Genomic DNA, 27,693 nt, shown 5'->3' with positions numbered 1-27,693 from the left:
AAAAAAGGCTTATGTGAGCACTAGCACTCACTGACTGCATTTTTCTAGATTTTTAAAATTATGAGTCCTCTTATAATAGAGTCTGTTCTGAGATAAAAATAGACAATATCTTTTAATAACTTTTTTTCAACTGTAACAAAACAAAACGCTGTGCCACTATTTTTTTTCTCCTTTCATGGGCATATTACTGAATACTGGTCCTACTATTTCACTAATGTAGGGAAATAAAGTCTATAAATCTGTAGAGCTTTGTAAAATAGAAATAAAATTATTCATAAACAAAATGTTCGGCGATTTAACCATAGTTTATTATTCATGCATGTTTTACTGTTTCCATGTGTGTGTGTATGTGTTCTAATTACCTCCTTCAGAGATAATTCTTCTTCCGTTCCATTAAATTAATCTGTAGACCTATATGTATGTAGTGTCAGAGAATCTCTTTCTAAGAACTGCCTTTTACAAAGAGCCCAGAAAACATGATGTATCTGTCATGTTGACAGTGCCTCAGATTTCACACCTCTCACCAGAAGTCTACAGATTGCACTGCTGCTTACTTCTGTTTGCATTCTGACTTTTGTCTATGACCCAGAGGTTATCTTGAGAATTAGCATTAATTGTAATCAAGCATGTGTGTTTATTTGTGTTTATACTAGTTTCATATTTATCTGCCCACTTTATGCATATTGTTAAATCCAGTATCCAGTTGGCTGCCTGATAATAAAAAGTTCTTTAAAATATTTTTGAATCAGTAATTGTGTGGTTGAGGACTGAAAAACTGATTCTCTTTGCTCCCCATAATGCAAATACCTCTATAACCTTGTTTTTCTTTATAAATGACCTCATTTTCATCAAGTTTTCTGTAATGTGCCTCCTGTTTATTGAGAGCCAGAAGGTTTTTCTTGAGGAACTTCTTTGACCTGTGCCCACAATTCTTCATTATTTCTATAACTCTATGTAACCTGTGATAAAGGTTGAATGCTAAGATCTAAACTCTTGTTTTTTTTTCCAAAACTTTTCCAGCCTTATATAGCTTACACATCTACAAAAGTAAGTTATGCTTTTCAAATATTATTCTTATTATTCTCTTAAGGTAATTTCCATGCCTCTTGTCTTCGTACTACTTTTCAGATTGCACTATGACCAAATATTTGGTTATCTTCCCACATGCTTCTAGGGACCATTTACTGAATGATTTTTCATTCATGTTAAACATCTATGAAGTTCTCATCTTATAAATGAAAGTCTTTACAATTCAATGTTTATTAAAACTATATTTCTCCCCAATTCAACTTTTTCTTGAGAACAGGTGCTTTTTGCCAATTATTTGTCACTTTAACATGATATATATTTAGCAGGTACTTGAATGAGTTTTCTGACTCTCAGAAGATGTTTTAAGCAAATGTATACATGTATTTTGTTTTCAACATAATATGGAAAAATTATCACACCATTTCTTATCTGTGTATGTGTATATGGCAGTTAATAAATTGTAAAATTTATCCTTTATTGGATACTTCTTTATTCAATACTTCTATATTCACTCATTGAAGATTCACTGTTTCACATTTTAATTTTGATGATCCCTCAGCTATCGCAAGAGTTACATTCTAGAGACCCCCATGAAGTAGCAATGAGTGAACCACAAAATAGGGAAGGACAACTATCTACCACTTACTTCTACTATATATGTGTGTGTGTGTGTGTGTGTGTGTGATGGTGGTGGTGTGTGTATTAGTCTGGAAATCAGTGCATGCTATGTTTATATGTAAATGAAAATAACCACTGTGAGAGAGGAAGAAATCTTCCCTTTTAACAACATGGCATATCTTAACCAGTTAACAATATGACATTATGTTTTAACACAACTCTACACTTTGTCTTCCATAGTATGTAGGGTAAGTACTGTTATAAAATTTTTTTCAGTAAAATTGAAGCCTCCTTACTTCAAAAAGAATATTTATGGCTTTCATTTTTATAATATCTGACAGATTATTCACCTATGCCCAAGATCAAAATTTTAAAAATATGTCTCCAAGATTCCATTCAATAAAAGAAGAGCCTGAAATTCAGAGAAGTTAAAAAATGTGGAAAATTTCATACATGGATGGATAGATAGATAGATAAGCATATGCAGGCTGTGTTTGTCTGGCAGTAGAGAAGTGTAAGAGCTCTTAATCATTTTTGTCTGTAGAGGAATTGTGTTTTCTATCAAAAGGACTTGGAAATTTGGTTTTAAAATATTCTCCACTGTATCCTACATACGTATTTTATCAGCAATCAGCAATAAGACTATTGATATCTTTGGATTCTAAAATGTTATTGAAATGAGTTCTCAGGTTATAGAGTCCATCATATTCGTTCTTCTGGTATTAGTGGATTTTGGGTGCAAAGAAGTACATATATAACAAAATACTGTATCTTACAGTATATGTATGGTTATATGTTATTCTTAAAACTATATGTATATATATATATATATATATATACATACACACTTACTTAATACTCATTAGTTCAGCCCTATTAAAAAGTAAGAATAGTGTCCATGTTAACATATGGAATACAACAGAGTAATTATTCCTACACCTCACAAGCAATAAGTCATACATCTTTTAAATCCACACAGTGCAATTTTGTTTCTTTTACTTGTTAAACTATTTATATTGTGATCCAGAAAGAAATATTAAATAATATTTGAATAAGCTGTGAGTTATTTCATTCTATAAATTAGTAATATAATTACATATAATAATCTGCTTTTTGAAAACCAATATGATAATGACAATATGTATGGAACAGTAGTTATCAGTTATTTACACAGAGTTGCAAAACTCCACGCATCTCAAATATAGTGTAATGATTTATTACCCACCTATTAATCATGAAAAATTTTTAACCTAAATATATCTTTAATTTCTGTAGTTTTCTTGTATTGGCTACACTTGGAATTTAGAGACCTCAAAACCATTCATATTGAGGTCACTAACGGGTAGCAAAGAAGATGTGCCCAGTCCTGTCTGAACCAAACCTTGGCAGAATTTTAACACACATCTTTTTCCTTCAGCACGTCCTTCAGCACGCATTTTGGGCACCTCTTATTCCTACAATAGCATGCTTCATGATCTATCTATCTAAAGTATTTGTCCTTGATGCTTCTGAATATTCTTGCTACACCTTTGGTAATTACCTTTGATCTTGTCTACCATTTTCATTTACTAATAGACTAGATGTAACTGGAATTTCATAATAGAGGCTTTGGATTCTTTTGGAATGTAAGTATCTGAGTATAGTTAGGTAATTATAACTGAAGTTAAAAAAAAGTGTGTTTGTTTCCAAAAAAAACAAACAAGGTAATTTTAATTATATTAAAACAAGCTGATGACTAGAAGAGTAGATATTTATACAAAATAAGTATTTCTTATATAAATTCTCATATAAGTAGTTAACAGTGATTATAAATATATAATGATACTTCAGAAAAATTCAAGGTCACACAATTTTTTGAAATTTACCTTTGCTTCTATTTTTGCTTCAATTAGTCATATAATTTGTAATGAGATAGACATTTAACCCAATGTGATGTATATGTTTTTTAGCTTATATTAAACTTTAAGAGGTTAAATGGTTAGTAATACTTGATTGAAACCTATACCTCAACTGTTTTTGAGGGTTTCACAATGTACTTGAAGTTATTTAAAATATAAACAATTAATTACACCTCTGCCGGTTTATGTGATTTAATCTAAATTTCTACAAAATTAATCTTTTTGTATAGAATATTTAACCCTCAATATTTTTAAAACTCTATAAAATATACTTTGAATACTTTATTGATAAAATAATTGGTGGACTCTAATAAAAAAGTCAAATAACAACAAATTGTTTTACCTTAATCAACTTCCTGAGTTACTTTCCCCACTTGTAATGTGCCTTGATTCAATTGATTTATCTTCAAATCTACAAGTAAGAATTAAAAATGTTTTCCCAAAATAATTAGATTTAGAGCATTCCTTATGTATACCTTAAGCCAGATAATTTTGGCTGTGATAACAACCTGCTTATGCTATAAAAATAATAATGTTTGCAAAGAACTTGCTTTATTTACATAGCTTTCTTTTTCACATTTGGGTTTTACAGAAAATTCCAATTGTTTGTGCCACTTTACTCTTTCAAGTACAACAGCCTTAGTTACTACTTTATCTATTGCTGTAGCAATAATGAAGAATGTAAAGGCAACGTTATCTACAGTGATATTGTAACCACTCTACCAAATACTTGACATTTCAAGTGGATTTAATGTTCTCAAAAATGTTGTGAGGCATGAGTAGTTAAATACTATTGTTCCTAATACCTATCCTATTTCAAATATAGACAGATACTACGAAGTTTTCCAACATCTTAGGGGGATTGGAACCTCATGGACTGGACTTTGTAAAACTTCTTTTTCTCAGGACATAGAGACTATGACTTCTGACTGTAATATTCTCCCCTAGTAACAAATAGCTGCTATTTTCTCCACCATCATTCATTTACATTTCTCACATCAATTAGATGTCTTTGAATTTAATTGCACCGATATGACTCATTGAGCAACAAACTTCATATTCAGATTCTAATCCCAACTTCTAGTAGCCAATTTAAAAACAACTTGGGAGAGCAATTCAAAGCTTTATCTTCTTTAGAGATTACTCTTGGAAATATAAATTTGCAATCACAAAGAGATAAATAAGCTAAGGCCTAAAGTAGCTCCTTAGTTTCTATGAGGTCAAGACCCACACTCTTCTTGTTTCCTTGACCTGAAAAAATCCCAGAACCCATAATTTAGGAACTTTTATTTAGATGTTATTATATACATATGTCTAGATTTCCAGCTCCTTTCCTTTCTCTGGAGGTTCAAGTTTGGGCGAAAGTATTCAAATTTCTGATTAAGTTTTGAACCTCTATTCTGAAGCTCTCTAGATGTGTGTACAAAAATATAGCATGGGAACAACAGATGTTCCTGCCACCCTACCACTCAGGAAATTCCAAGACATTTAATAGTTTTGGGTCAAAAACTAGAACAAAAACTAAATAAAACTTGCTATACACAACTTCTAAAAATACACAAGAAAACTCAAAGAAAGAACTCTATGTTCTCTAACTCTAATATGGAGGTTAAATATCCAGCTAATCGCAGCCCATATAACAGTCTGTTCAAAAATTGACAAATGAACTACTTTAACAATATACTCTCATTCAAGTGGAAGAAACTAGAGGTCCCAACTTAAGAGATGCTTAAAACTGTGTCCAGTCACGCCACTGTGCGTTGCAGGGACGATGCGCCGTTCTCAACTAGTTGTGATGACTCTTGTGTCTGTGGTGTTCTTGAAGCCAGAGTGTAGGTCATTTGTGTAAGGATCACTAGCATATATTCATGTTATGGACATTTTAAGATACCACTCTAGATAAATTATACATGAATTCTGGATATAAACAGAACTACAGATTTTGGAAATCACCGATACCATGTTAAGATGCCTATATTGAAAATGGGTACTGTAGTTTGTGCTTATACAGGTAAATCAGGAGGGGCTCTCCCTACTAAAATGACTTCATTAGGGTAATTTTCCCCAAATAACCTCCAATTATAATAACTTCTACTCCACTATATTCCCTTTTTCACTATTTTTTTCTATAGTGGTATACATTCTAGCTATTCCTAGAGTGTTCCCTCCATGTTACCCTCAAATTGACCCAGGATTAGATCCTTCCAAAGGTCATTGATTCTATACAATATCTTGGTTTTTTATGTATTGCATGTCCAAGATACCCACAGTTATCTCATTGATATTAAATGGAAAGTTTTACTTTGTGTTTACGTTCAAACTTAAATATTCTAGTTTTTATTTGTTAATTTGTTTTTGGGTGAAACTTGAAATGAAAGCTACATTGCACAGGAAAGTTGATGTGGTATATTTCCCTTCTTAAGAAAGAGATAAGCAGAGAGTTCTAGGAGTTGACGAATCCCAAGTATTCATTTTGCTACAGCACCTTTACAAAGACCAACCAATTGCAAAAAAATTTCACTTCTTCTGTGCCATTTTACAATTTAATTCTGATCGCTTTTTTGGAGGGGAGGTCCGGTCGGTGGGGGGGGGGGGCTGAACTCTGGGCCTGGGTGCTGTCCCTCAGCTCTTCAGCCCAAGGCTAACGCTCTACCACTTGAGCCACAGCACCACTTCCGGCTTTTATTCTTTTTGCTAATGTGATACTGAGGAATCGAACCCAGGGCTTCATGCATGGAAGGCAAGCACTCTACCACTGAGCCACCTTCCCAGCCCCTAACTCTCATCTCTTAATGACTTTGCCTAGGGACTTCCAACTCATTAAAGAGAGCAACCTAGGTTTAATACAATAGGCATATTTAGGTGCATTGGTAAAATAAAATGTTAATACTCATGTGATGTTATAAAATGAAATAATTCTCAACAATAATCATTTCATTAAGTGCATGCATAAATATTCAAATAGTTATTTAGTACATCTATTATATGTCAAAGAATTAATTAAAATGATTTTTACTGATAAAAGTATTGATAAGGGTACATTGCATTGCTGCATAATGCATAGGTGGAATTCATTAAGTTGTATAAAGATTAAGAGGACAATAGCTATAGACAGACAGGCAGGCAGACAGACAGACAGACAGACAAACAGATAGAAAAAAACAGAACCATTTGGGCAAATGGTATATAAATAACTGCTCTTAACTATTTCCTTAGATTGTATCTTACTGTTAATTTGTAAACAGTTTTCATTCTTTCATTTGCAATAGTTCTTGGTACCTTTGTTTATCCATAATTCAGTACAACATATCAAGACTTCTGGTGACATTTATATGAAATTCTTATGTAAATATAATTAAATATGCCCACAAACTTTATTCATAAGGCTCTTTCTGGGAAGCAGTGATAAGGATCTCTAAAGCAGTGAGATGAGAACATTCTCATTTAATTTAGGGAATGAAGTGTGATAATATTAATATAACTAATTACAGAAAATGCACTCTATTAAAACTTGAAAAAGTTCTCTTTAAAAGCAAAAACTCAAAATTATTTTTGTGATTAATTCCATCTCATTTTAATAGTTTTTGTGATTTATCAATTGCACTTTAATTCTCACTTAGTTAAGTGAGAGATAAAATAGACTAGGTAACAACATATATTCTATGAATTATTAAAACATCCTTCATATATGAGAATTTGTCCTAGTTAAACACCAAAAGAAAATTAGAAACCACCATCTTTCAGGTGCATAAGCAAGAAAAGTAAGGTTTGGGGATAAGAGTATATATGAAATAATTTGATGCAGTAAGCATAAAGGAGAGACAAATATTGACAACTATAGGGACATGGAAAAACTAACTACAAGAGAGAAGAGAAAAGCTTATGCACAAAACCATGATAAAATACTGAAACTGGAAAATTAGAGAGGGAAAAATTACCATTTTTTTTGTTTTATGTACCAGGCTCTTTAATGATAAAGAGCCAAATTCTCTATTCCTATTTAAACATAAGACTTCCTAAGAATGGTATTATAGCTCATAGATTCAATATATCATGTTGAGAAGCAAGCTTTAACTAGAATTTTAGAGGAAAAGAATCAATGAAAAAATTCATGATGAAATCTGAAGAGAGAAACTTATGTGTCCATTTACAGACACTGTTTCCCACCCCACCCCCAATCACATTGAAAAATCACACTGCATCAATGAGAAATATACATAGTAATATATCTCCTATGGGCCTTGCATTTGAAAACCTCTCTAGATATTTTTCCTCATTTAAATGCTAGGCACTTAGATAAGACAAGATAAGAAACTCTAAGGTTTTTGCCCAATATTATTTTTCATAACCACTTGATTCAAAAACTTATAAGCCTCTTTTTTTGGAGTAGACTATATGAAATCCTACCAGTCACTGTACCATTCTAATATTCATTGCTTATTGTAACTTTGAACTGTAGAGATCCTCACAGGTCCATTCTGATTTCAAGTTACCCTGAATGTGGACTCTGCTATTACACATCTGGAGACTTTTCAAAGCCTATTGTGATCTCAAAGATGCAGCATTGCTTGATCTCCTCAAGAGTATTGGAGAAACTGTTACTTATCCCTTGAGTCTGTCATGATGGTTCTTATTAACAGTGGGATTTTTGCCCACTTTTCTATAACTAGTAAACTACATCTGCAGTTCCCATGCATGTATAGAAAAGTCCCATGTTCTCATATTTCAGCTGTAGTTTGGCTTGTCCTTTGCTTTTCCACAGGCTGCAATTTGAGTTCTCAAAGCTAAATATACTTGATTAAATTCCCAGAACATTCTCTCCAGAAGTTCCTTGTTATGGTGTATGAGAGGAAGAAAAAAATCATAATGAGAATCTGAGATTTGTTATTCTTATTTTGTATTTTTCACAAACAAGTACAAAATATTGTGATATTAATTTTGGTATTTTTCTGGACTATAAGATATAATTGAACTCTGACTGATTTACAGAGAAGTGGATGTTGCTAAAAAGAAAAGAAGACTTATAGACCAATATTCTCATCAGAATTAAAATATTACAATACATAGAAAGCAATAGAGTGGTAGATATTTAGATTATAGAGTTAGACCAGCATTAAAACATTGCTCTGTTACTTATTACCTACATCAGTTCAGGGAGTGCAATTGATATCTGTTTTTCTACTTCTTCATAGATATTAACACTGTTAAAGATTCTCATTTCATGGAGTAGTTAAGAATATTACATGAGATAATGACCAAAAGTAATTAGCATAATGTCCATAACTGATTTTTAATATGTGCTATTATTCTAAATATACTTAATAAGGTTATTAAACACTAGAAAGATCTTCCAGACAATGATACTGACAATACTCTGAGAATCACAGTTTATATAAGTGAATTACATAAACTATGGAGTATAAACAAGCTGCTCTAACTCAAATGAAGTAGGGTCAACTTTATACATAGAGTACATATCACAAGCTTGGAACACCCTTATTTTAATGTTATTCTTATTCAGTCAGGTATGGTAATTCATACCTGTAATCCAAGCACTTTGGAGGCTGATGCAGAATTCCAAGTCTGAAGCCAGTGGTAAAGCAAGTTTTATGTCCCCAGTTTACATGGAGAAGGCTTGTTTCAAAAAACTATAATAAATGAATAAATAAATAGACTCTAAGATAAAACAAAGAGAAGATGTTTTTAGAAAGTAACTCCAATAGGTGAATTCATTCTGTATGATAAAATGCATACATAAAAATATTTAACTTGTAGTCATGTGTGTGGATATTTCCTTTCTTCTATATCTGAAAGTATTTGCAAAAGAAAGGCTATGTACAAGTCATTATGTAGAAATACAAACTTTACAACTTTGGCGGGGGACGGGGGTAGGTGTGGGGGGGAGAGGCAACAATGCTTGATAAGAAATGTACTCATTATCTTGCCCAAGTAATTGTAACCTCTGTACGGTATTTTCACAGAAAAAAAGAACAATAAAATAAAATAAAGTTATAATTAAAAAAAAGAAAGGCTTTGAAGATTGGAAGAAAAAATTTAACAAAAACAGGTGATTTGGCTGTGTGAAGCCCAGGGTTTCTGTAGACTCACTGCATGGTGTTAATTTCTTGTTATAATAACACTGAGATCTTGGTTAGACCAGATGCTTTCATATTGAAAATGAGCACATAAAACATGTGCTTTCATCATAATGTCACATGTATTTATAAGATGATTAGATATTTTACTTTACTTCATTAGGATTTAGAAAAGTGAAACTTGAGCTTATTTTGTGCTTTATGAGTCTGCCAAGAAGGAACACACAGGTTGAAGGATAATGATGCAAGGAGTTACTCTGATCAAGAAACAATTGACAATTAAATAGGTATGCAAAATTGTAAAACCTTTATAACCTTTTGGTGGTCAGAAAAAATATATGGATAATATATATCATATGTCATATATAAATATATTTATTATCTATCTATCTATCTATCTCCTGAGAGAAAAGAACTATCTTGTGATGAATTTATACAAACTATTGAGAGTTAATCTACCCTTACAAATAAGATGCCTTCTCTGGATTTCAGCAATGCATTAAACCAGGAAACAGATATAGCAATGATAATCACATGTTATCTGGATCAATTTGATTAAGGCAAATTTATAAAGTTGCAGGGATAGATTTATAAGCTTTTTGATAACAAGAATCTGAGAAGGAGGCCAAGAGAGTATGAATTGTCATCTAAAATCACACAAATGACTAGATGTAAAGGTCAGTCTATATTGATCCCTACACCGGATCTGATATTTTATAACTCCCATGAGTCACCATGATATATAATTCAAGGCATGGACCTACTTATAAGAAAGCTATGGGTAAAAATCAGATATTGAGTTAATTTTAGAACATATGCCATTTATTTAATACTGTGCTGCCCTTTCTTACCAAGATACATTCTTTACAAAGTTGAAAATGTGTGGGTTTTAAATATATGAAAAATACCTTGTATGGATAAGGGGCACAGAATATACACTTATTAAATGCAGTAGCTCCACTTGTTTTCCCTATATAATCTACTGCCTACTTAATACTACTATTCTGGGATTCCTCATTGCAAAATTCTTTTTGTTCATACAATAATTTTATAAGTCCCTGTAAAAAGAATATATATTATGAGGGCTGGGAAGGTGGCTCAGTGGTAGAGCACTTGCCTTGCATGCATGAGGCCCTGGGTTCGATTCCTCAGTACCACATAAGCAAAAAAGAAAAAAGCCAGAAGTGGTGCTGTGGCTTAAGTGGTAGAGCACTAGCCTTGAGCTGAAGAGTTGAGGGACAGCACCCAGGCCCAGAGTTTAGGCCCCTCGACTGGACCCCCCCAAAAAAGAATATATATTATGTATTATATGTGGATATTTGTTGGCTACTTTTGGATTTTATATATAATATATATTTTATATATTTATATGTAAATTATTTGTAAATATATTTGTATATATAAATTTGTTTGCATTTATTAAATGCATATTATATTAATATATTGTTATAACATATTGTTTACATGCATACATATATAAGTAATGTATATTAAATATACATTAAACATTAAATAAATATATATTATGAATGTTATATATATAACCAAAAATTAGCCACAAATGACCCATACTTCTGTCATTTTTAAAATTAATTCTTGCAATACATGACTTTTGATGGTAACTCTTGAAGTGATCTAATTCACAAAAACAAATGTCTGGGAATATATTTCAAACCATATTTGGCAGAATAATCATCATAACTTATCATAAACTGGCCTATTTTTCCAATAACATTGAAAAATTATCTTTCCTTCTGTTTACACATACTTTCTTCTGAATGCTTTCCTCTTATCTGATTTCATAATAGATAAGCATGGCCTAGCATTCCTTTAGTTCTCTGTTTACATTAAATATCTGGCTCAAAACCTTATAATCTATTTTTTCATTTCTCAGGCAAGTATGAAAACAAGTCTGAAGACAAAGGTTTTACAGAAATAGTTAATGTTGTAGTAGATCCAAGAGAATGAAATTTGGAATTCACTTGGTTTCCACACAGATGCTATATATTTCAATTTTTGCATCTCATTTACCTTAAAAATCTAATGGTATAATTGTCAAATATGCCCTCATATCTTTGTGGTAGGAATTCCTTAAAGGTATAATTAAAATAGAAAAGAATTCTATTTCTTCAATAAATTATAGATAGATAGATATACATTTGAATTCAATTGGACCATTACATCAAAGAGAAATGAGAATTAAAATTAATAGAATTTCTCATGTTTGATGAGAAGAATGCAAGACATACTAAAAAGAAACATATTGTTTAAGAGTTAGGAACCCATTAGAAGAATGAAACATGGATCTAATAAGTATGAAAGAAGAAATTCCCTCATGTTGTTAGTCTTTGCAAAGTAGCCATATAAGCAGGTACTTCAAAGTATGCACACAAACATGCCTAAATGTGGGTGCGTGCACACTTATTCATGCAGCCTCAGCCAATAACAAACCTACTATGCTACAAACCACTGGCATCTCCTTGTTCATCTCATCCATAGTATCCAAAAGTGATAGGGTTAGGTTATTCTTGCAGTCTTAAGTCCATGTCATCCTGTCTCCCAGAAGAGATCTGTAGTAGTCTCATTGTAAATAGCTACAAGTAATGTGGCAACATTAAACAAGAGATATTGCATGAGAGGTTTTAATGTAAAACATTTTGTGGATATTCATAATTAGTTTCAGTTTAGAGTTTCATTTCCAGAAATCCAGGCCAGAGAAGTGAGCCTTGTGGGGCTTGAACTCAGGGCCTGAGTGCAGTTCCTGAGCCTCTTTGGACTCAAAGGTTAGTGCTCTTATCACTTGAGCCACAGTACCACTTCCTGCTTTTGAGTGGTTAGTTGAAGATAAAAGTTTCACGGGGACTTTTCTGCCCCTGGTGGTTCTGAACCGTGATCCTCAGATCTTAGTCCCATGACTAACTAGGATTATAGGCATGAGCCTCCGGCTCCTGGCTTCATTCTTTTTGTATGTTGTAGTATCACTTTAATCTGCTCAGCTTCCCTCTACTGCTTCTTTTTCATGTACACTCATGAATAAGCCATAGTTTTAGTTATTACTCACCTGAGGATCCCTGGCCCCACAGATGTCACATTTTTCTGTTCACCATGATGCTTTATTGAAACACAGTTGTTGCCGGGCGCTGGTGGCTCACGCCTGTAATCCTAGCTACTCAGGAGGCTGAGATCTGAGGATCGCGGTTCAAAGCCAGCCCGGGCAGGAGAGACCGTGAGACTCCTATCTCCAATAAACCACCAGAAAACCGGAAGTGATGCTGTAGCTCAAGTGGTAGAGCGCTCGCCTTGAGCTGAAGAGCTGAGGGACAGCGCCCAGGCCCAGAGTTCAAGCCCCACGACCGACCAAAAAAAAAAAAAAAAAAAAAAAAAAAGAAACACAGTTGTTGAATCCCCTGTGTCTCCTGTATCTCTTCAATCTTTTCAATGCTACAGCTTCTTCTTAGGTTATGGGAGCCATCAAAAAGTGGAACATAAAGCCCAATTCCAGTGTCCAACTCCAATGCATTGAGAGATGAAAGTAGAATTTAATTTTTTTATTGTAAAGCTACTATACAGAGTGGTTACAGTTACATGAGTAGGGTAATGGGTACATTTTCTATGGAGCATTGTTACCTCCTCCTTTGATTTTCCCCCACCATCACTTCCCTTTCCACCTCCTCAACTCCGCCCCCCCCCCCCAACATTGTAAAGTTCATTTTCAACATAGTGTCCTGTATATCTCATCGTCACAATGGGTCAACCTGCATTCCCATTTAAGCATTCTGCTATACCCCTCCTCAAATTACAAGTGTATATACAAGATGCAGAACACCAGAATCAAATATAGTGAAAAGGGTTATAGTGTGGGGGAAGAACATACAAAAGAAACAAAAGAATCACATAGTGCATTCTAAGTACATTACAAAAAATAGCAAGCAAGAAAAAAAAACCCTTGTGTCCCTGTCTTGGAGTACACTTTGCTCAACCGTATCTCATATGGTCATATGTACATAGCCTTTGACCTTCTCTGTTTGTCATAGATATGTACTAGACATTGCAAACAAGGAAAACTGTGGGACCTATGTTTCTTTGGGCCTGGCTTACTTCACTTAATATAATTTTTTTTCAAGTCTTAACATTTCTTAACAAATGGGACAATGTCATTCTTTCTGATGGAGGCATAGAATTCCATTGTGTGTGTGTGTGTATACATATATGTGTATGTACATATACATATATATATATATATATATATATATCACATTTTTTAATCCATTCATCTATTGAGGGACATCTGGGTTGGTTCCAAATCCTAGCTATGGTGAATAATTCTGTGATAAACATGTTTGTGCTGGTAGCTTTGGTATGACCTTGTTTGTGATCCTTTGGGTAAATACCCAAAAATGGGATTGCTGGGTCATAGGGAGCTCTATGTGGAGTATTTTGAGGAACCTTCATACTGCTTTCCAGAGTGGTTGAACAAGTTTACACTCCCACCAACAATGCAGGAGGGTTCCCGCCATTCTGACTGGGGTGAGGTGGAATCATAATGTTGTCTTGATTTGCATTTCTTTTATGGCTAGAGAAGGTGAACATTTCTTCATGTGATTATTGGCCATTCTTATTTCCTCTTCAGAGAAGACTCTTTAAGCCTTTAGCCAACTTATTTATCGGGCAGTTGTTTCTTTGAGGGGAGTTACATTTTTGCTCTTAGAATCGATCTTCATCTCCTGTAATCTCAGCTTACTGTTATTCTAGTATACACTCATCTAAAAATTATCTAGTGTAAAATGACATGTTATGCCAGTAGCAACCATATATATCATGTGTTTACTGTGTCTCTTTATTCTTTTGTGCTTGGTTTAATATTGTGTTGTTTCCTTCATCATTGTCCCAAGAATATATGTATACTCATACATAAGTATATAATTGCCCAAATAACCAAGGTGTGTAGTGGGCTACACTATCTGAGTTGTGTGAGTACACTCTAAGATGCAAATGCAATGACAAAATCATATAATGAGGATTTTCAGCAATACATTACTGACCAGTAACAGCAACCATTTCTCTACTTTCTTTGGAGATGATTTTAGCTTTCCTTCTGGGCCCATAACCAAACAACCATTCTTCATTCATGACAAAATATGGCCTTAACTTCTGCTCCCTGGTTTCCTGACTACCTATCTTTTGCAATTAAAATAGCTGCAAAGTGAGCCTCATATAGAAATTTAATGAGTCCCCAAAGGCAACACTGAGGTTTTCTCTTCCTGCCACCGACAGGAAAATTTTATTTAATTTGTAGGGAAAAGAGTAAGTAGCTGGTCCTGGACTGTTTACACAAACTCCTCTTGGAGACTTAGATTGACCAACGCTATCTGATTGAGTTCTACTTCAGAATGGAAACCATGTGGGCCTTTCATATGACTGTTTTCCCATTCATGCAGAACAGCACATCAGAATAAATACATACTTTCATAACCACTGACAAATTTCATATTTAACCACCTGCTTAGGAAGTGGGACAAGAATTCTTCATTTTGAGATATGAAATATGAGATATGAAAGTAGATAATATAAATAACATCCTATTCAGCTATATTTTCAGGCTACTTTAGAGCCAAATATCAATAAATTATACCTTCTTTGCTATGAGAAAATGATTGTTCTTTCATCATACACTTCTAGAACCAGATACCTAAGGTCTACTTTGAAAATTCTGATGGGTGGCAATTGAAGCAAGGCTTCCTTTCCCTTCCCTCATGAATGTTGACTACGTTTATTTATAAAAACCCTGCTTTGTTCCGTTCTCAGTCCTGGAGCTAGTGAAACACACTGTTTGGTAGCTTTACTGGCTGGTTTATGACTGATTCAGAAGAGAAATTTGATTTGTCCAATCAGGCTGAATTTTAGGACTTCAGCTAAAAATTCAAGGGTGAACTCCTGAGGTTTGGGAAAGACTAGAGGCTTGAAACTGAAGTGTGAACTATTCATGAGGGCTCTTGAGATGTGTATAGAGCCTGAATATGGAGGACACCGTGAATGAAACTACCTGGAGCTATACTGAACCTGGAGCTTAATATACACTAGTTAATTTCACAATTTACGCAACTATTTGTAATTTAATACTGCCAGAAATATTTTCTGTCTCTCAGAAATTCTTTCATTTTTTTTCTAAACTCTGGAAAGCCTTTTGACCTAGGTTATTTTTAACCACCTTCTTCTAATCTTAAATAACATAATCATAAATAACATAATGAATAATATAATGCCATATTTCCTTGTCTGTGACATGCATTGTGAATTAATCTAATTTCTTGTTAAAGACTTATATAGTGCATATTATATGCTAAATTGCACTAAGATTTGGCTGTATGGAGCCATACTAGACAAACAGGATTATGCTACATGTGACTGCCAAAGTAATATGTCATTGATAATTGCAAATATGATATGATGTGTTTTAATATAAGGAAGATGCAAAGAACCAAGAAAGCCATGGGATAAGGTATTAAGTAATTACTGTGAGAGCTATCCAAAGGAGGACGTGAAGCCTGCCAACTGTGATTATTTCTACAGAACAAGAGGGGCCTCTTGACAATGTATTTGTTCTGTTTTGTTCGTTTTGGTTAGGTATTGGGAAGGTGTTTCAATTATCTATATACAGCAGTCATTTGAAAGTTTTTGTGGCTAAATTCATGCTAGATCCAAAATATATTTAAAGTTTCCTATAAGTTTGTAATGTGTAGTTTTATTGACTATCCACCCTTGTGTTCTTTATGAATTACTCAGGTTAGCTGTCTTTATGAGACTCTGTATTATTCAAAGTATCAATAATTTCTGATTTACATAGCACAACAGCTGGCCAATGGTAGTTGCAGGACAGATAATTACTGAATGATTAATAATGTGGCTAGGATCTGGATTGTATCAGGTAGAGACAGAGAGATAAGAGTAGGTTAAATTGGGCCAATTTGTCATGAATTTGAATATCAGAACAAGCAGTTCAGTATGCTTTCTGTAAGGATAGATCATCCAAGGCACTTAATTCACAAACTGACATGCTTTTGTCTGCACTCTTGAGAGTTACAAAAGAAGAAAATTCATGCAACTTAATACAAATAAGTAAATTCCAAACAATGGTGAGTACGAACTCCAAGTCTTCAACCACAACTTTAGGATGAAATCAATACATACTTCCATAAGCACAAATGTTTATTAACACAATGACATTAAAAAGGAAGTCCGTTCTATAAAATATATAAAGCTCACAATCAGTTCTTTTGTACTGTAGTACTGCCTCATATGACAGATTTACCTGCTACAATTCTACCATAACAAAAGAGTAGTATTTATTTAAGTGGAGTCAGTTGCTCATGTAACATCTGCATCAAAACAGGACTTCACAGAATGCAAATGAAAAATTTGAAAACCTAATATAAGCTCCCAGATTGGTGTACTTTATAATGATAAACAATTTGAAACAATTTATAATGATAAACAAATTGAAGACAAACTTGGGCAGAATAAACAAGGCTATAATATACAATAAAAATAAGTTTAATGTTTAAAAATAATATTTAAATGATCACACTCATGAATTAAGGAATAAAGCCAAAAGTCACTAAGAACAACCTAAATTGAATGCGTGTGCTGACATTCCTTCCACCACTTTCTCTTTGTTTAGATGACAAGTGAATTGTAATTTCCCTAGATGAGTAATAGCAAACATAGAAGGTAATTTCTTGACCAGAAAAGAATTACTGTAGATGTTAGACCCATTATCTCTATGTTTTAGTAATAACATGCCCAACCTAAACCCAGTGTCTTCATGATGGAAGCAAAATGATTACAGGTTGCTAGGGGATGTGACTACTGTCCCATCACTCTAGCACCCAGGCTGGAATACACTACCTCAGAGCATTCAAATGTAGCAAGGACAAGGACCCCTATTTGGGGCCTTTTGTTCCTACCTCCTGCAGGTTGGCTGTACTCTCTTCTTTCTCTTTCTATTTCTCTCTGATTTTTCTTCATTCATTCAATCAATATTTGCTCACTGATGCCTGTAATCCTAGCTATTAGGAAGCTGAGATCTCAGGATCACGGTTTAAAGCAGCCCAGGCAGGAAAGTCCATGAGACTCTTATCTCCAATAAACCACCAGGAAACCGGAAGTGGTGCTGTGGCTCAAGTGGTAGAGTGCTAGCCTTGAGCTGAAGAGCTGAGGGAAACAGCGCCCAGGCCCAGAGTTCAAGCCTCACGACCGACAAAAATAAATAAATAAGTAAATAAATAAATGAATAAATATTTGCTAAGTATTCTTTCATTCTATGTGAAACTCTTCGAAGTTCTCTTCATAATGGATATTGTGATGCCTGGATATGGAGAAGAGGCGAATCCCCCCCATTTCTCTTATTGAGAATCATTCTTAGCCAAAGAAATGCTTTCATAGATGGGATCAAATGGCTCCTGCTTGTAATCTTAGTTACTATGAAGGCTGAGATATGAGGATCCAGTTTCAAAGGTAGCCCAGGAAGACAAATTCATAATAATCTTGTCCCCAATTAAATAATAATAAGCCAGAACTGAAGGAATATTTCAATTGTGACTTGATACTAGCTCTAGTTGCAGAACACCAGCCACTAGTACAAAAATGGAGCCAAAGTCTCAGGCCCTGGATTCATGTTTCAGAACAAAATATAAATAGACAAAAAAAGATCCTGGTGACAAAACTATTTGTTATAAACACTACAATTTGTGCAAATAAAAACCATTTCCAACACACGTAACACTAATTTAAAAGGCATTGGTATTTGCTTGGAGATATAAATAGGAAAAGTGCCAACAGTAGGGTTCTAGAATGTAGATCAATGCTAGATTATGTCTAGCTAAATCCCATTTCCCTATGAAGAGGACAGAACAAAAAAATGTGCAACAGCAAAAATTTATTACATCTTCCTCTTTGTAAAAGGACATCAATATAATTTTTAATTATGAAATATCCTTTAGAGATGTATGTGCACTTGTGTAACATTGTTTGTGTTGTATTAGATAATGCCCAGGAGTGAACTGTTAGGTCACTGGGAAGCTCTATGCTTAGTCTTTTGGGGAACCTCCATACTGCTTTTCAGAGAATTTAAATAAGTTTACATTCCTATCAACAGTTTAGTGGAGTCTCTTTTGGACACATCTCCATCGTATTTGTTGTTCATTTTTTGTTGTTGTTGTTTAATTTTTTAATTTAATTTAATTTTAAAGATGATGTAGAGAGGTGTTACAGTTACATATGTAAGGCAGTGATTATGTTTCTTGTTGAACTTGTTACTCCCTCCCTCATTTTTCTCCCACTCTCCCTCCTAATGGCCATTCTTACTGGGGTGAGGTGGAATCTCAATGTTGTTTTGATTTGCATTTCTTTTATGACCAGAGATATTGAACATTTCCTCATGTTGCTATTGGCCATTCTTACTTCTTCTTCTGAGAACTCTCTCTTTAAGGCCTTAGCCCATTTATTAATTGGGTTGTTGTTTCATTGAGGGTTTATTTGTGGGGAGTTAGGTTTTTTTTTTTAGCTCTAAGTATATTTTAGATATACTTAGATATACCTTGTCTGATGCTTAGATGATAAAAATCTTCTCTCATTTGGTGGGATTTCTTTATATCTTTCTATGTCCTTTGTCGTGGAGAAACTCTTCAGTTTGATGCAATCCCAGTTATCTAGCTTTTTTTTTATTTATTGAGCATCTGAGTTATTACTTAGGAAGTTTTGACCCATATGTAGGAGCCACAGTGTTTCCGTTAGCCCTAACTGTAATATTTTGTGGTATCTGACACTTCATTGAGGTCTTTGATCCAGTTTGAGTTAATTCTGATACTGGATGAAATATAAGGATCTAGCAACCAGGGAAGGTGTGTTTATGTCTATTACTACAGCCAAGATATAGAGTCAACCCAGATGCCCCACAATGGATGAATAGATCAAGAAAATATGGTACAGATAGATAGACAGATAAATAGATATAGAAGAATTCCTCTGATCCATCAGAAAGGATGATATTGTACCATTTATAAGGAAATGGAAAGACGTGGAAAAAATATATTAAGTGAAGTAAGCCAGACCCAAAGAAACAGACTGCATGGTTTCTCTGATTTTTGGTAACTAGTAGAGTGTGCCTATAAATATACAAATAAACACACTGGATGGTAAAAGACAAAATACATTGTAACATGAAAACATATACAGGTCTATAGGCACTCACATAGAGTGAGAGCAAAGGGGAATATTCTTAGGTGGGGATCACAAAGGACCAGTAGCTATGCGCATCTGACCATATAAAATGGTATTTTTTGAAATGACCTCAAGAAAATAGAAACAAGAGGGTTTTTTTTTTCTTTTTTACTGTTTTAAATTTTATTTCCTTTTGTCTTCTTTGCTCATTTGTCTGTCTTTAGGATGATAAGAGGAGCACAGAAATAGCTGGACAAGAGTGTACAAATTCAACAGTGATACTCACTGGATACCATGCTGAAAATGTACTGTACACTTGTGGGTGGAGATAGAAGAGAAACACTGAGAGAGAGGGAAGGAAAAGGTGATATTGTTCAAAAGAAGTATACTCTTTATCTGACATGTAAATATACCCACTCAGTATAGCACCTTTACAATAACAATAAATATATTTTAAATAAAGAATGTATGTGCATGCTTTTCCTGAATAATATGCTAATATTTCTATATATTAACCTGTTGAATCTTTTATCCTATTGAATAAAGATTAAAATATCCTTGATAATTGGCCACTTATGATCACTTATATTCCTTTGAACCATTAAGGTCTTTAGTAGTCACATTTCTGATTAAAAAGTGCCCAAAGCATTATTATATAAATACTGTACACTTTACATGCAATTTAATGTTTGGAGGAAGCTAAATTCTACCTCTATCCTTTACATTTTTGCTTTTTATTTTTTTGTTTGTCAACTCACTTTTAATACTAAATTGACATGATGTATCAAAAAAAGCATACAAATTTATTTAATAAGATTTGTGTGGTCCAGGAACTTGGCTATATAAATTTTAAAAATGTACATTGATGATAAAATTTGATTTGGGAATTTCTATCCATTTGCATGATGGATAGTAAATTATGAAAGACTAGAGGAAAGTGCTTGATTTTGGTAACAAACTACATGGAAAAGCAACTAGAATATAAGGGTCAGTTGAACAAAATTCATTCTTCCAGATGTATCTCAGCCTTAAATTTTGTCCTTTATGATAAGCATGACATTTCTCTTTTTATATAGGGAAGTCCTCTTTTACATGCAAATCATGTATCCTGTTTTTTAAGAAATTGAAGGTCATAGTGATCTGCATGCATCTGCTATTTTTCAAGTATTTTTAACTCAAAATATTCAATCTGCCAGATTGGCATACTTGGGGTTGATTTGTTCTTAACTCATTCAAAACTTTTCTGGTCTTCTCAGGACATCAGGAATAATAGGTCAAAGCTGCAATCATGAGGGGGAGGGTATCTTGCTGTGATTTGTGCACTCTCTTTCGTCTTGCTTTCTTTACTCTCTTCCAGAAGTGGTGTAGATTGGGGCAGGAAGTAGCAGAGTATAACATGGTTAAGACTCTTGTAATCTTACCTTGCCAAAGACTTGTTTTTCTACCTTATAAAAGTGGGTAAAAATAAGGTGAGTGGCATGGTAGTGAGAGATAACTAGAGAAGAGCTAGATGATTAGAATATGTCCAGATTCTAACTGGTCCTTTCAACTAACAACTCCACAAGTTTCATATACGAGATTTAAGATGATGGGATTTTAGTCACAGATGGCTGGGTGCCAGAGGAGTCATTGAGCCTGCTGTGATCCATTTACTTGATGCATATTCTGGTGTTTTCTGAAAGTCAGCAGATGTTCTGAGTTGTATAGGTCTAAAGAAAGATTACTCATTAGAAAGTTCTATGACCATGCTTCAATTTTTCCTTTTCCTAGAATAAATGACTCTAGCAGTTAAGTATCTTTGTCATTTAGGATTGGCCTTTCATTTAGATTTTAAAGTATTGAGAAAAGAGAAGGAAAACAAACAAGTTTGCAAAAAACAAATTTAACCCATGAGATGGCTTTAATTTGACTCTTTTGTGCTCAAATGTCATTCTCTTTCTTCTCGCTTTCTCTTCCCTACCATTCTCTTTTTTCCCTTCTGCTTCAATATCCTCCTCCTCCTTTTCTTCTTCTACTTTTTCTTCTTTTCTACATCGTCTGAGAGGTAGAGAAGTTGCCTCTTTTATCCCTGGTGGCATGTTAAAGATACCTCTCTCCTCTATTTCTATCTTGTCCCTCCCACAGATCCTGTCTGCTAAAGGTTTCTTCACCTTGATAAGATTTTTTAAATTGTATTTTTTCTATGTATCTGGAGCACAGATAACATCGTAAGTTTGTACACACTCCAAGGACATATGATAACACAGTAATACTCCATCCAACATAGTGTATATGTGAAAGCAGCTAATAAATACATTTACTTTCCATCAGTGACATCTCCAATATACTTGCTCTTCCACCCTCCTGAGGGCAAAAGTATGTGCGGATTCCTCTGTCATGGGAACTGTAGCAAACAGAGGTGAAGTGACTTCTCAGAGAAATCTGTTGACTTGGAAATCTTGAAAATCCTTCACTGTTGCAGTTTTTGTGTGTGGTACTTGCCATACACACTTGCCAGTTTCCCTTGTGGCAGTCTTGCTCACTTTGTTGAGTAGTTTCTTTAAGGGTGCAACCATTTGAAGGGTAAGAGAAACAAACTTTTGTCATTGATCAATTTATGATAAAAATGTAATATTTGTCATTTTGTGTCTGGCATCTTTTTCTTAATATGGTAGATTCCATTGCAAATGACATGGTTTTGCACTCTTTATGACTAATAAAGTGCATACTCCACATTGCATGTTCAGCTCATTTGTCAATGAGCACCTGGGCTCATAACTTATGTGTGTATACATATATATGTATTTGTGTATACATATGTTCTTATATGCCCATAAGTAAAATACTATATACACTTTGTTTATAGCTCACACTGGGCAAAGATATAACTATATTAATATAATACAATCAAAACACAATGAGGTGAAAAACACTTTTTGGTCAGACCATTTTCCTTCTTGGTTGAAACCAATCTGGGTATTGCATTTTGCTGATCATTTACCATTTTTTCATTTGCATTTCCTTTTAATTGTTATTGTAAAGATGATGTACAGAGGTGTTACCATTACATAAGTCAGGTAGTGAGCACATTTCTTTTTGAACAGTATCACAACTATCCCTTGCTTTCTTTCTGTTTTTCCCTCCCATCCAAATGACCTGACAATTTGCAACCTAGTTTCTAGTGTCACTTCTGCATTGTTCCTACCATTTATTTGCTACCCCATGACCATCCCCAAAACAGATAAGTTTACAAACAATATAAAAGGTACAGAAAAACTAAAACAAAGGAAAAACAAAAACAAAACTTTTGCTTGCATTTCTTTTTTTAAATTTTATTATCAAGGTGGGATTACAGTTATATACGTATAGTAAATTTCTTATCTAATTTGTTACCCTTTCCCTCATTTTTCTCCCATTTTCCCTTCCTCTAACCCCTCCCCCAAGTTGTACAGTTCATTTCCAGCATAGTGTCTTGTGAGTATCACTGTTGCATTGATTCTCCCTTTGTCCTTTGTCTCGTCAGTTTATTGTTCCCCTTCCCTTCTCTAGTTTAGATAAATGTATATACAATACCCAGGGTACCCAAATCAAAAACAGTGATGACAGGGGATAAACTATAGGAAACAAAAAACACAAAAGAAAAAATAAATCACATATTACAAAAAACAACAATAACAAAGAAAATCCTCTTGTTTTCATGTCTTGGAGTTCATTTCTCTTAGCATCATCTTATATGGTCATATGTCGATAGCTATTGAGCTATTCTACTCATCTGCTAGGACTAACTTAGAAATATACTAATTCATTTTTTGGAGTTCATTTCTATAAATATCATTTTATATGATCATATGCACATAGCTATTGGCCTTTTGTGATACTCTCCTAAGAATATGTCCTTTGGCCTCACTGGGAATGTATAAAGTCCTGTATAGTTCATCATATCCAAGTGTATTTTTGTCTTTCACCACCCAGTGTGTTTACTTGTAGATTTATAGGCATACTCTAGTTACTTCAAATAAGGGAAACTAGGCAACCTATATTTCTTTGGGTCTGATTTCCTTCCATTAATATAATTTTCCAAGTCCTTCCATTTCCTTATGAATGGTGCAATATCATTCTTTCTAAGGAAAGCATAAAATTCAATTGTATAATCCAAAATATATTCCACATTTTCTTGATTCTTTAGTCCACTGAGGGGAATCCAGATTAATTCCATATCTTGGCTATGGTAAACAATGCTGCAATGAGCATGGTTGTGCTGAGACCTTTAGTGTAGCCTTGTTAGTATTCTATTCAATAAATGTCCAGGAGTGAAATTACCAGGCAATGGGAAGTCTTTCTTTTTTCCCTTGATATTAAGATTTATTTCTAGTTTAATATATAATATTATGGAATTTGGAAGTATGAGAGAATTTTAAAAAACTGAAGAATCAACCAAAATAGTAATTGATCTTTAAGCTTAGATTTTTTTTCTGTATTTCAATATTTTTTTATTGTGAAAATACTTTACAGAGGGGTTACAATTACATGAGCAAGGTCAATGTCATTCTTTCTGATGGAGGCATAGAATTTCATTGTGTATATCATAGGGAACTCAAGTTTAGTCTCTTGAGGAAAATCTATACTGCTTTCCAGTATGGTCGAATAAGTTTACATTTCTATCAACAGTGTAGTAGGGTTCATTTTCTCCATATCCCCACCAGCATCTGTTATCACCCTGCACAAAAATCAATTCTAAATGGACCAAAGACCTCAATGTAAGGCCTGAAAATACCACAGGAAGGGCTAGGGGAAACACTAGTTCTCCTAAGCATGAGTCGAAGCTTCCTGAGTAAAGATCCAGAATCACAATAAATGTAAGAAAGTCTGGATAAATGGGATTTCCTCAAACTGAAGAGTTTCTGCATGGTAAAGGACATAGCTATCAGAGTAAATGGAAATCCCACAAAATTGGAGAAGATTTTTCACTAGTTATATATCAGACAAAGGCCTCATATGTAAAATATACTTAGAGATCAAAAAGTAAACCTCCAAAAATAAATTCTCAATGAAACAACAACCCAATTAATAAATAAACTAAAGAATAAAGAAAAACCTCTCAGAAGAAGAAGAAAAGCCAATAGCCACATGAAGGAATGTTCACCATCTCTGGCCATAGAACTGCAAATCAGAACAACACTGAGATTACACTTCATCCCAGTTAGAATGACACTATAAACAAAACTAACAATTGCAGATCCCTTACCATTTACTGCAAAAAGTACATCAGCTACTTGATACTATAAGATTGTAGTACACTATTTATTTGCTACTGGTTCTCTGTCTCATTGGGAATGCTATAACCCTTCTTTAGAGTAGCCCTTGCTGTCTTTTTCTATCTCTGTATTCTCTTATATTTAAAATGGAGCTGAGAGAAATGCTTAAGGTAGAAGTCATGTGCTTCATAATTTAAAAATGTGAGAGGAATTGTTTTTTATTCTTTATGTGAGCATTTGAAGCTCATCCTGTCAAACACTTTAAAGCTAACTTAAGGCTTATATTACCACTAATAGTAGGTATTACCTTCCTTTTATAGATGTGGAACACATTATATCTCTCATTATATTATCTGTCACACATTATATAATGTGGAACACATTATCTCTCTGAATACCAGAACCCCTATTACTTTGACATGTCTGATTTTCAAGCACACACACATAATCCTTCTCAGTTTAAATGTCAGGACAAAGAGTCTGGTTACAGGATAAATGCTTATTGGATTCAGAGGTCATATCTAAGTGATAAATATTTTGTATACGTTCAGGTTTGACTGAAGCAGACACTCTGTTTTAAGAGATATTTTATATTCCACCAAGTTCTTACAGACATCTGGAGGATTTAGTTGCATGTCTAAAAAATTATTCTAAATACATCTGCTCTTTAAGGATGGAGTCCAAGTAAAATGGTAGTTGAAATAGTAATACCAGTCAATACTGAAAATTGTCTACAACCTCAACTGTAGTCTCTTGCTAGTCACTGCACATGGTCCAATAAGCTCCAGAAATTTTTAAATAAAAAGTGAGTACAACTGGAAAAAGAGATAGCAAAAAAATGACAGGCAAAAAAATGTGTTTTAGAAGTTCATTCACTCAACATTGATCTTTTCATTTTATTTTTTAAAGTAGATAGATAGATAGATAGATAGGTAGATAGATAGATAGATAGATAGATAGATAGATAGATAGATAGATAGATAGATAGATAGATAGATAGATAGAGTAAAGATATTTTACAGAGGAGTTACAATTACATGAGCAAGGTAATGAGTCCATTTCCTATTGAGCATTGTCACACCTTCTTTTATATTTCCCCTACCATCCCTTTCCTCCCATCTCCTCCTTCCCTCTCCCACCCTCTTACCCCCATGCTGAAAAGTTGTAAAGTTCATTTTCAACATACTGTCTTGGATATCTCATTGTTACAATGGATCATCCTGTATCTTATTTCAATATTTTGTTATTCCCCTTCCCCTCTTCAAATTAGAAAAATGATGTACAGGATTCAGGGCATCTACATCCAATACAGTGACAACAGGGGTTGTACCATGGGGGAAGAGCATACAAAACAAACAAAAAATCACACATTACATTGTAAGTACATTAAGAAGAACAGCAACAAAGATAAAACATCTTGCATTCCTATCTTGGGGTTCATTTTGCTTAGCATCAGGTTATATGGTCATATATACCTAGCTTTTGATCTGTTCTGCTTGTCCTAGACATACACTAGTTACTGCAGATGAGGGAAACCATGGGATCTATGTTTCTTTGGGCCTGTCTTACTTCACTTTAATATAATTTTTTCCAAGTCTTTCCATTTCCTAACAAATAAGGCAATGTCATTCTTTCTGATGGAGGCATAGAATTCCAGTATATATATCACATTTTCTTGATCCATTCATCTACTGAGGGAAATCTGAGTTGGTTCCATATCTTAGTTATGGTGAATAATGCTGCAATAAGCATAGTTGTGCTGGTAGCTTTAGTATGGTCTTGTTTGTGATCGTTTGGGTAAATGCCTAAAAGTGGGATTGCTGGGTCATAGGGGAGCTCTATGTGTAGTCTTTTGAGAAACCTCCATAAACATTACAAGAAGAAAAGGGACAAACTCTATAGCTCCTTGGCCCAGGCCAAAATTTTCTTAATAAAGATCCAGAAACACAACAAATCAAAGAAAGGTTTAACAAATGGGATTGCATGAAACTTCAGAGCTTCTGTATGACAAAAGACATAGCAAGCAAGATCAATAGAAAGCCCACAGATTGGTAGAAGATCTTCACTAGCCATACAACAGACAAGGGTCTCATATCTGAAATATACTTAGAACTCAAAATATTAACTCCCCCAAAACAAATCCTCAAAGAAACAACCACCCAATTAATAAGTGGGCTAAAGACTTAAAGAGAGACTTCTCTGAAGAAGAAATAAAAATGGCCAATAGACACATGAAGAAATGATCTTTTCATTTTCTATTGAATATGTCATAGAAAGTTAGCCTTAAAATTTTTCTGAATTACTTGAAGAAATTATCAAACACTTCATTACACATTTAGAAATATGATTTAATTAATGAATTGGAACAATTTTTTAAAAGGTTTCAAAGATTGGTTGTAATACTCTTTTTATTTCCCTTTTCTTTTTTCTCAGTGTGTGGGGAACCGGGATTTAAACACATGGTTGCTAGGTAGATGTTCCACTACTTGAGCCATTTGTTCAGGTAACTTTTGAACAACCATTCTACTTTTCCTCTCCTTAACTAGAAAGAAAGCTGTGAGCCAACATGACCAGCTTATTGATTGAGAAGGGATATCACTA

The 27,693-nt window shown here is 33.9% G+C and overlaps 1 protein-coding gene across 1 annotated transcript in view; it reads left to right on the top strand.

The window, feature by feature from the left end:
* Ano3 (anoctamin 3) overlaps positions 1 to 27,693 on the top strand; it is a 304,851-nt gene that overhangs the window by 947 nt on the left and 276,211 nt on the right. The gene's annotated exons all lie outside the window — the stretch shown is intronic.

Source organism: Dipodomys spectabilis, unplaced genomic scaffold (genome assembly GCF_019054845.1).
Source record: "Dipodomys spectabilis isolate Male_0828 unplaced genomic scaffold, ASM1905484v1 ptg000145l, whole genome shotgun sequence".
Classification (NCBI taxonomy): Eukaryota; Metazoa; Chordata; class Mammalia; order Rodentia; family Heteromyidae; genus Dipodomys; species Dipodomys spectabilis.
The sequence above is the reverse complement of the archived record's forward strand: the minus strand, read 5'-3'. Positions and strand labels throughout refer to the sequence as shown.